The sequence below is a fragment of the Perna viridis genome, chromosome 4, assembly GCF_037379345.1.
Source record: "Perna viridis isolate PV_CMFRI_1.1 ecotype Kerala chromosome 4, ASM3737934v1, whole genome shotgun sequence".
Lineage (NCBI taxonomy): Eukaryota > Metazoa > Mollusca > Bivalvia > Mytilida > Mytilidae > Perna > Perna viridis.
The window spans coordinates 18167589-18177895 of NC_142448.1; the positions used below are offsets into that span (position 1 = coordinate 18167589).

A 10307-nucleotide genomic window follows, 5' to 3' on the forward strand; every position below is an offset into this window, starting at 1 on the left:
AGTGATGACAATAGCCCCAATGGCCTTCGGCCAAGTGAGTTAAAAGGGGAATTTTCTTTCGTTTCACCTGTAATTGACATTTTTTCCATACACCGTGCTTTAATCATGCTTCTGTAGATGCATACACATGTACATGGTATCTTAGCTTTTAAATGAGGCAAAGAAATGAACAATTAAACCTATTCAATACCATTTAGTGACAGAATGATATCCATACCCCGCTAAAATGTACCTCGATATGAACGAAAAATAATCGTATAATGCGTACACCTCTTTTAACGATTTTATCATAATTGTAACAAAAACAAGAGGCTCCTAGAAGCCAGAATCACTCACCGTTTTTGCCTTTCGTAGGCAACAACTCTAACAAGAAGTCTGACAATTTTGACTCAATGAAGACTTTGGTAGAACTTATTATGAGGACCATTTCATCAATGAGTTTCTTTCTGTCTATTATAGTTTTTAAGATATTGCCTTAAAACTGCTAAAAAACATCATCTTTTGCCTTTCAGGGGCAATACCAATGAGTCGTCCGACAACTTTGATCCCTTGCAGACTATTGCAAGGTAATAACTCAAACATGGCTATACAGATAAAAACGTAATTTTTACCACAAACAGATCTCATCATGCTGAACATTTTTAACCAACGTCAAAGTTTTGCTAAACCTAACGGTTTTGGAGATATTTGCGAAAAACTTCTGTAAATGAGAGGTAAGGGGTTACCTGGTTCATAAGCGAGGGAGAGGTGCACGAGAGGGGGTGTTTTCTTAGCCCATGTACTAGTAGGACAAATGGGAAATGGTGGGGGAGTACACCATTCAGTAAAGGAAATGACAAAACATGCTAGATATAATATTATTGATGATTAAAGACCTTTAAATTGTGACTAGCACAGTACAAAAATGATGGTTAAACTGAAACACCATAGATTTTAGTGCTCAACTCCTGTAACAAATTTAAAAACATGAACCTGATTTTGAATCAATGCGGCATTAATTTTATAAAACTAAGGGCCTTAACTAAGCAGAAAACCAACAAACTGGAACTAAATTTGAAGCTAATCTAACTCGCCATGATAAGGTTATATACTAAATATCGAATACGAAACGTCGTATGGCATGACAAAAACAAAGTGCAGGAATAAGCCAGACTAACAGACAACCGAACGGATAGACAAGTCGACGGACGCAGTGCAAACATAAAGTGCCCGTCGGCGAAGTTTGCCAGTAAGGGTCTAAAAAAGAAAGAAATCAATTATAATGATGTAAATATGTATTAAAACGTCATCAATAACACATCTAGATATTACTATTTAAGAATTTTTTTTATAAAAAATTCCTATCACGTACAAAAATTTGCATCATTGAAAATTCGTAATATACTCCTAGAAAATTATTCAATTGAACACAAACTGAACTTCGTCAGTATCATCCATATACTAAGTTAATATCTTGTTTTTAAAAATACTTTACAGCATAACGAATGTACTTGTTTATAGGGACGAATGGATTATCTATTATGTGGCGTGAACAAATGTATTCCATATGGGCTCGGAGGGTCCACCATGCACCCCACACTTCATGATGATTTCCAGGTACCTTATTCTTCCTATTACTATTACCGAATTAATTAGTCATCAAAGAAAAGTCTCGGGTTCTTTTTCAGTATAAGCCAATATTTGCATTTCACTGGGTAAAAAACCAAGATTTTTGTGACTCAATTTTCATGTGTTTAAGTCTTCCTGAAACAACACGTGATAAGAAACTAAATATATATAGGTATCATCCTGTAGTCCAGTCAATTACGAATGCTGAAAAATGAGTTTTACAGAGTCGGTGTGTTATGAATGAGAATTTGGTTTGATAATGAGTTCAGTTTTCTAGTGGAGTGGATAATATTTTTACCTTTTTTTGAAAATTCCTTCTTCATGGTTTCATGATGTTACAAAATGGAATTGTCAATCGGAGAATACAAGATTTAAGACATTTTGGTCGAGCAATATATTCCAGAGTCAAATTGATGTGATTATGCTAGTATGTTGGAAAATCGAAAATAACATTTCTGCATTTTTTGATAAATTTTGACTACGAAAATCGCCACAAGTCACCTGACGATATTGATTGGGATAGTACTAAGCAGAAATACATTAATAAGTCATTTTTACTTAAGTATTATTACTCTAGAGGTTTTCACATTAAAAAAAATGTCAATTTAAGCAATTTTTCGTACATATTTTGCATTTGACTCAATAACCCTATGTGTAAACCGCAACCTTTTAGGTATCATTTAAAAACTGCGATATTTGGCTGCCTGATGATACCTATATATGTCGATTTACTGCCTAATAATACCCATATATGTCGATGTACTGCCTGATGATACCTACATGTATATATATGTCGATGTACTGCCTGATGATACCTATATATGTTGATGTACTGCCTGGTGATACGTATATATGTCGATGTACTGCCTGGTGATACGTATATATGTCGATGTACTGCCTGATGATACCTATATATATATATATATGTCGATGTACTGCCTGATGTTACCTATATATGTCGATGTACTTAGCTTAATACAAAGAACAAGTTAGAAGAATTAAAAACAAATGTTTTGCTTCAATGAGGGATAAAAAGTGGCAAAAACTTACAAAAATTCTTCAGTTAACATTTTGTGACAAATTGATTCGTAAATGGGACGTGTAACCGTACCTGAAAATCATATCTTAATTGATGGCTGGGGTGCACTTTGGGGGTTATCTCAGCCCACGCACTAATAGGTTAAAGGAGGACATGATAATACAGGAAAATAAGTACACCGTAATGTAAAAAAGAATGAGACAAATAAAATAATTAACAGTTACAGGAGAAAAAAGGCTCGTGTAACAAATCTATATAAATTAATAGTATAAGTTGTTCATAAAATTTAAAATTGAAATTAACGCAACGTATTTCGCTGTTATTTGATTCCCGTTGCTTTTACTAGGCGTACTGGGTAATACTTGTTGGGTTGACACTACATCTTGAGCTTTAAACAAAGATGGAATTTCAGTACGGTAAGAGATCTTTGGCGGATATACCTGCATCCGTTTACGCGAGTTGGTCCTTCTACCACGTCTCTTATCTCGAGTCTTGCTAGAGGGAAAGGTTTTGCTGGCAAACATCGAAGAAAAAAACGGTTGGCGCTGCGATATGACTAGAGCTGGCAAAAAAAGGTGGAGTCACAGCACCGAACATCACCACTGGCGGATAAACCCGCATCCGTTTACGCGAGTTGTTCCCAGTTTTTAGTGGAGTCCGAGTTGCTCATTTACTTTTGTTACTTTGTATGTATGATTTTAGTTACTTTATGTTCTTTGTTGTGTATGTCTGTTTTCCATGTCTGGTCTTTGTCCCTGGATTACATTCTTTTGATTACCGCTATAACTTTGGTTCCCTTGATTACTCTTTCTACCATGTTCCTCCTCCAAAGTCATGCTAAAGAGAAAAGATTCGCTCACAACCATCGAAGTTAAAGGAGTAACAAAGTTATACTTCAAACTCAATGATAAAGTCAGATTTTGTAAGGCATTTTTCGATACATAGTCATCAGTTTTTGTCATCTCTTTTATCAAGTCATTAATTTTTATGTATGCCCATATTTTTTCAATGACAGACGACTCAATAGCATCTGTCTGTTAAAATAGCAATGGTTGTGTTGTTGCGTCTGGACCCTTTACCATGAACACGTGCAGTCCATTCTAGAGTCGTTTGTTTACTATGCTTACCAGTTATAACAATCTTTGATCCTTGGAAGTACTGCGGAAAACTTGATTGTGTAAGGGACTGAGGCTCTACTGCGTTGTTTTCGTATGTAACTTTAACATCAATTAACGTTGGATTTTGTAATTCTTTATAGAAACTTTTCAGTTGATCAGAGGCATCATTTTCTGTGTATATTCTCCGAGCAAAGCCGCCATTTTCCCAAGAGAGTGCCTTTAAAAATGGCATATCAACATCGAAACCAAATCCAAGAGAGTATAATGAAAACCTATGTCCGTTTTTGTATTTCACAAACTGTCGAATATATTTCGTTCTCGTTACACCAGCAGTGGGTCGTCCATCGGTTAGAAACACTATAATATTTCCGCGAGTACCTCCTAAACTCCGAGTCATTTCTAACATATCAATTCCTTTAAGAAGGACATCGTTTATATTTGTCGATCCAAGCGGTTGGAGCTTCCCATCTACGACATTCTCAGCATAGATAAGATTAGTTTTAGTTGCAACCACTGGTTCGGTTTGCCATTCAAATATTTTGTTTGAAAACAAAAGAATATTAAAGTAATCACCAGGATAGTGTATAGTGTACGGAGTAGTTATTTTGTAGAAGAATCACTCCTGCATCATTGCTGTGTTCAAGATCGTATGATATAACTATTTGGCCATTTATCCCCATCTTATGGTCAAACCGCTGTTGATAAGGAACGAACGCTTTAAAATACAACTCCCTTGTCGTATCTGAAGCTTTTACTATGGCTAGACCACTGGAGCTAGAATCCGTTTGGTCTGAGTCTGGCAATACAAAGCTAAAACGCCTTCTTGGTCGTATAATTTAGTTTTGAAAGTCAGTTCTGGAACAACCTGTTTCGTCTGGAAGCTAACTCTGAGTGTAGAGACCAAATCTTCTTCTAACACTTCGTGATATTCTAGAATGAAAATAATTTTACTTTTTGCGGCAAGGTTTGCACTCGTGGTGAAATATTTCATGAAGCGGTCTGGTTTATTGTCTTGTTTTATTTGTGCAGTTGTTAATCCCTTACTTTTTGAATCCTCATAAATATTATTTGCCTTCTCTTTCTCTTTAACAATGCCTTTTATAGTTTTCCCACCGACTACCATTATAAAATTCGATATAAATGCTGTTTCAGGGAGCTGAAAACTAAACTCAGTTTCCAGAGTTCTGTTTTCGTAGTTTTTCATCTGTGTTGTCACTTGTACCCGTGCAAGCCTGGCGACAATTTTACTCTCAATGGTCATAGATGTTATTTTTACTGTAGGAAGGATAACTCTGCCATTACCATTACATAAAACAAGTATTTCTAGAACAAGTATCAATAATGGAATCATTTCCCTGCCTAGATATCAAGTCATCTTAGAAGCCCTAAAAACAGACACAAGAATGAATTTTATATACCAGTAAATTGGAATGTTTTGGACGTAACGTATAATATAAATATGAAATATCACCGGCCTTTCTCTTTCAGGTATGTTACTATCGATATTTCTTTGGAATCACTTGAGTGCTTTTGATGTCTTTGTACTTGAATATTTTTGAAATTGCTTTGATTTCAAGCAGTTGAGAAATTCTGCATTTTTTTATATTCAATCATAAGTATAATCAAATGTTAACTCTTTCATAGAAACGTATTTGAAAATCGAAGCTACATTTGTTGCAATCTTTGTGATAATCTTTGTATCAGTGAATGTTACAGAAATTAATCATGTACCTCTAGCTTACCGATAATAGCTTAATGTCACATACTTTCTCAATGCTAAAACCCTTAATATTTGAATGCAACGGTAATAAAAAACACTGAGCGCAGCATGACACGACCGCAGTGGTCGAATCCTGAATAGTTGGGACAAGTGGAGACACAATATTAATTTATTTAGGCTCCACATTAATAAATTATATGACACAATGAATCTCTTCAATTTAAAAAAATGTAATTGATAAACCGACAAGGGTGACTGATCACAGTAGCACACTGCTAGACCCAATATTAATAAGTGATACAATTCAATATTCATTAACAGATGTACTTAAAGTACCATCAGAAATAAGTGATAATGATGCCCCAATAATATTTCTAAAATGTCCAAGATATGTACAAAAATCATTCAAAAGAGAAATTTGGCAATATGATAACATTAATTTAGAACATTTTTCGTCACAACTTGATAATGTTTATTGGGACGAACTTCTGTCTAACACCGAGGATGTCCATGATATGTGCAAAACCTTTTCCCAAAAGTTTATTGGTATTGCAAGGGAGAGTATCCCAACAAAATTAGTTCAGATACGCAATAATGATAAACCGTGGTTTGATAGTCAGCTTAGAAAGGAAATTCGAAAAAGGGACCGATTTCGTAAAAAAGGCCCTAAAACTAAAAGAGAAACTGACATTAATAAATACAAAAAGCAAAGAAACAAAGTAAATAATCTTAAAAAACATTTAAAAGAAAAATTCGAAAAAAGTTTGGATAATATTATACTCAATAATGCTGCTAACTCAAAAACTTATTGGAAAATAATGAACATGCTTATAAAATCTCATAAGGGCTCTGGTGAAATACCCCCACATAAAAATATTATTAATGACGAAAATATTGGTGATGCCGCATACGGAGACGACGATAAATATCTTTTATTTAGAAGAAATACGCCATCTATGAACAAGCTATTTAAAGTAATAGTTAAACTGCAATTTGTCCCAGTAGTTCCAATCGAATTGATGTTCTTGTGTTTCTTCACGAACTAATGTTAGGCAACAAAATTATGATATAGAGGAAACATCACACAATGACATAACAAACGTTTTGAAAAAAATATTTCAATTATAACATGAAGAGGTTGGTTAAATAAATGCAAAACGAAAATGAAAGCAGAAAACGACTATAGATCGACTACTTCGTGGAAACCTAAACATTTGGGGAATATACTTTCTACATGTCCTTAATGTAGTGCTGTATGTAGACACAAACAATTGTATTGTTCAACTGAATTTTCTTTTGAGATCTAACGCTTTCATTATTGTCCATTATCATGCTCAGCAGTATTAGGACAACATAAACGATATTGAAAATTCATAAAACGGTTATAAGGAACATTTTATTTCATTTCAGGTAGTTTTATTAACTTTGATAAAATCAAAGTGCTGATGCACTGAGTCAAGGAAGACCACAAAGTAATCAAAAACATTCATGTAACCAAATTGTAAGCTAAATAAACCGATCAAAACTTAGTCCTTTTAAAGAATAACAATATGTTTTAATGCAGTGCATATTTATACAGTCTATTTATCAATGTATGTTTGCATCTTCTATTGCACTATTGCTTTTGGTATTCCTGGCTGTACACGTACGTTTATGTCTTCAAATTTCTTAACACTGTACACTTATATCAGCCTACTATCAAGGGAGAAATGAGCGAAAAACTTCTCCTTATTTGTACTCACTTTTATGTGGATTTTTTTTTGTAATAAATTAAAACTAAAAAATTGTTCTTGCCATTGCTATCTAGATTAGGCCCTGTGTTTAACTTATCGAAACTGCACGTATTTACAAGAAATGATAACCTTTCTTTAGGAATTTTTCAATTCAAACAAGGACACAAACTCTTGTTCTAAAAACTACTATGCAATTTAAAAACCTTTAAACTAAAAACAACTTTGCAGCTCATAGATTTGAGCAATTTAAGATTCCAATTAAGTTGGAAAGTCAATGAAATAGGGATGTGGTGAATGCAGGGAATATAATGTCTTAATCACATATGCACTTTGAGTATAAATCCATTTTTTTTCTCTCCAAAACAAAAATGTTTCTAGTGAACCCATACCCCATGAGTACCATTTTTTTTTATGATGAATCACTATTGTGCTAAGGCTGAGTGTTTAATACCTGTCTTCCTTCAATAATGTATATGTATTTCTTTCATTTTTTCTGCATGATCGTTTCACAAATATGTATAAGATTACAATACCAGTAACTTCTAAGTAACTCCAAATATATAAGTGCTATGAAACCAGGCTTCATGATTGCAGAGTTTTTTTTTTATTAAGAGATGATTATTTCTTCTCACTTCATCTAGTGAAACTTCTAAGTGATAACCACTGAAAAGAAATCAAGGAAAAAATCATAACAGTGTCTGATATATGCAGAATGTTACAATGTAAATTCATGAAAATGTACATGTATTTTAACCATATGATATGTAGAAACCTCCTCTTGTTGGGAAATTTTGTAACATGTACATATACATGCAAAGACTGCAAAAATAAAGGTTGGGTGGTTATAACAGTCCCAGGTTTTTACTGGTTTTTAAACCACCTGGTCAATATTCCCAAAGTGAATAATACTGGTGAATAAATAGCGGATCCAAATGGGGTGGGTCGGCGGGCCCCCGCTTAGAAAATTGAAAATTGCAATTTTTTAAAAAAAAATTGTTGAAAAAATTGTGCATGTTAAATCATGAAAAACACTCAGAAAGAAGTATCATACAATAGTAATCCAGCAAATTAGTTATTTAGTATGATTTCTTGATACTCAGCGGTGTACATGCTACATGTATATATGTATACATGTATGTTTACTATTTTATTTTATTATGTACATGTACATGTAGTAATCAACATACATGTACACAGTGCATTTTATGTACAGAAGGTAAATTTCTGGGATAAAATTAAACACAGATGAAATTTTCCAATTAAAAGGAGGAGTACCAACTCCATTCACCCTCTCATGGATCCGCCACTGAAATCTACATTTACAACACAAAAGGTGTACATTGCATCTCCGAAAATCTGTCATTAGAAGCTCCCGACATTCTCATTGCCAACCCTATGCATCCTCCCCTGGATCCTCCACTGTACATAATCTATACTTACACACAAAAAGTGTACATTGCAGCTCCGAAAATCCGTCATTAGAAGCTCCCGACATCCTCATTAACAGGGTCAGAACGAGAGAAATAAATTGGCAAATCTCGATTGAGCTTTCCTCTCTGCGAATGTTCGGGTCAATTTGACAAAATAGTCCAGCTCTCTGCGTCAAAATTTAAATAGTTAATATCATATAATCATTTAAATATTGTACTTCAACATAGTCATATTAAATATCTTTTATATTGCTATACGCCCATATCGTACGTAAACACCCTATATTTTACATGGAGTATGATCGGCGGCGGAGCGATATTTTTACCTGAACTTTGCAAGGAGAATAACCCGCGTAGTGTTATTTTGGTAGTTACATGTATATGTAGAAATGTCTACCCTAGTTACGTAATTTGGTTGCCGACGATCTCTAAGTCAAGTTCAGACTATAAATAGACTTCCTTGACAAAAATTACCATAGTTCATCTTTTCACTGATGATCAAATTCGTGATCATGATCAGAACAAAAAATTAATTTCATGTGTAAGAACCGTGTGGAACAATTGAATTTAGTGTGAAAGGCGGTGGAAAGGAGGTTTGAGGCACGTGAATTGTCTCTAAAAAAACTTCCGAGATTAAACTTCGAAACAGCTAGTCTTTGAAGGGAGCTCTGTATCAGATCCATATTTACAATTTACTTCGTAGTAATGATAGTGTCATTAATGATGCACGTTGTTCCGTTACCACAAAGTTCTTTACCATCTAACTCAAGCTGGTATATGACATATCTGTGAAGGGATTTAAGACGATCCAAAACAAACGTTTTCCAGGTTTCTGTGTCTTAACTTGAGTCGAAGTGTATAGAATCCTAAGTAATCGTACAACAAAGAATGTTTATGTTCCAAACCATTTACATATTAGGAGGAAAGGGGAAAGAAATCCATTGATGAGTAATACATCGAAGTTATAAATTACAGATAACAAAGCTGAATTGAAAATGTGAGCCAATACCTACTACTGATCCCGTATAAACTTAGAATTAAACAGAGGTGGTAAAAAGAAAGTTGTCAACCAAGCAAGAAAACAAATCCCACGGCACCCATCTTGTGGCAAAATATTAGGTTTAAGGTATTGTTTACCTTATCTTCAATTTGTATAATTTTACATGTATTTTAATCTATTGTATATGAAAGTTGTTCGTCTATAACTTGGATTTTGATATCTCTGAATTGTCCTTCTATTTTGAAACATCGATATTTTATGTCGATAATTGATGTAGTAAAAGGAATAATTCAGAAATAAATCACGGAAACTACATTTTATCATTGTTTTACCACAGACTGATCACTTATGTCGCATTGACTTAAATTACAACATTAATGGCCAGTCCGTTGTAAAGCAATGATAAAATGGAGTTTCCGTGATTTTTTCGATTATAATGAGATTTAGTTTCTTCATATTTTTGAATAGACGCAACATATGTGTTGCACGAAATGTTAGTTATGTGCTTATCACTTTTTTACCATGGCTGTGGTCAAAAGAGCTTTGAAGCACGTCACATTAGAATCATGTTTTAGAATACATGCTTTTGCTTCCATAAAAAGCCATGAGGATATTTTGTACCTAGAACTATTGAAATGACACAAAAATAACAAGTTAAC

At 33.9% G+C, this 10307-nt stretch overlaps 1 pseudogene; it reads right to left on the reverse strand.

Moving 5' to 3' along the window:
- Nucleotides 1–3331: 3331 nt before the first annotated feature.
- On the reverse strand, nt 3332–5521 carry LOC148619150 (inter-alpha-trypsin inhibitor heavy chain H4-like; annotated as a pseudogene).
- Nucleotides 5522–10307: the final 4786 nt, after the last annotated feature.